The sequence below is a fragment of the Equus quagga genome, chromosome 11 (genome assembly GCF_021613505.1).
Source record: "Equus quagga isolate Etosha38 chromosome 11, UCLA_HA_Equagga_1.0, whole genome shotgun sequence".
NCBI lineage: Eukaryota > Metazoa > Chordata > Mammalia > Perissodactyla > Equidae > Equus > Equus quagga.
In genome coordinates this window covers 32290807-32292233 of record NC_060277.1, presented here as the reverse complement: position 1 = coordinate 32292233, position 1427 = coordinate 32290807, and positions in this window count along the sequence as shown.

Here is a 1427-nt window from a genome sequence, read left to right as displayed (position 1 = left end):
GTGGTACCATATTTGCATCTCTCCTCAAAGCTGGCTTTTCTCTATTTAGTATTTTTATGTCTTAATGGGGGTGGAGGTGGTGTTGGGGGTAGTTTGCTCCATGGCTGTAGCTAAAACTGGGAGGTAAGAGTCTGCAGGTTTCTCCTTTCCTATCACGATGTGATAGGAAATATAAACAATATGTTTAACGCATAACCAAGCCTGCCCAAAGATATCATTTGGCCAAATATGCTGCATGGGAGGAATAATTTTTAATGTCAGCTTTAAAAGTCTGTAAATCAAAACTAGAAGAGAATCTTTTAAGACCTTTGTCACACCATGAAGCATGCAGGCATGCTTGCTAATTCATGATGACATTTTAACCAGTCCTATTTGCCAGGAGAGAGAATGACAGGGCATATTCCCAGTACTTGGGAGGTTTACAACTTCAGCTTAACTCCTGTGGTGCCGGGAGAGTGACTGCCCGCCCAGTGCTCCCCACCTCGTGCTCAGTAGAGCAGTGAAAATGGGGGCTCTGCTTCTCCATTCTCCTTTAGGTGACTCCTGGAGTATCCACCTGTGAGGAAGTTGCCTACTGAGGCACAAAAGAAGCGTCCACTGGGAAATTCTGCAGTTAAATCCAAGCTTAAAAGAACAGCAGAAAAGGAGAAAGCATGTGAACTAGCTCCATTTGTACATAAGCAGGGAATCGTGAGACACGCTGCCTGGGTTCCCTCAGCCTTGGCCTGGAATGTGGTCTCATGGCTGCCTTTATTCTACGCTACAATTTCAACATCACCGACTTAGATATGTTTCTGTGGAGAAATTCTTGGTTTCACCTTGGTATATTAAATTTTGCCCTAAAAATATAAACGTGTCATGCTAGTCTAGGCAAACTGTAAATTCTTTGTGTCTAGCTTCTTTTGATTCCTGAATGAAAATCTTAACTTGACTATTGTTTAGCTATGTGCATTTTTATGAAATTAAAGATAATTCAAAGAGAAGTGGGAAAAACATTTGTTGCAGCAATTATTTGCAGTAGCACAAATTGGGAACAAATATATAAGCCCAACAATTTAAAAATTAGTAAATAAACTTTGATATATTCATATAGTGTAATAAACTGTCACATGGATAAATCTCAAAAACAATATACAGTCTTTGTATAACCTAATTTTGGAAGTGATATCACATCACTTCTGCCTTATTCTGTTCACTAGAAGTTCATCTTTAAGGCTAGTCAACATCCAAGGTGAGAGAATTGCCCAGGGTATGAAGACCAGGAGACAAGGCTCCTTGGGGGCCATCTTGGAGGCTGCCTGCCACAGCTGCTATGTGTCGGTTTCAGATATATGTGAAAATACTGTAAAATCTTCCAGCAAAATTATGTGGTTATATCAATAATAGAATAAGAATGTACATGAAAGACAGTAATTCAAGGTGGGGAT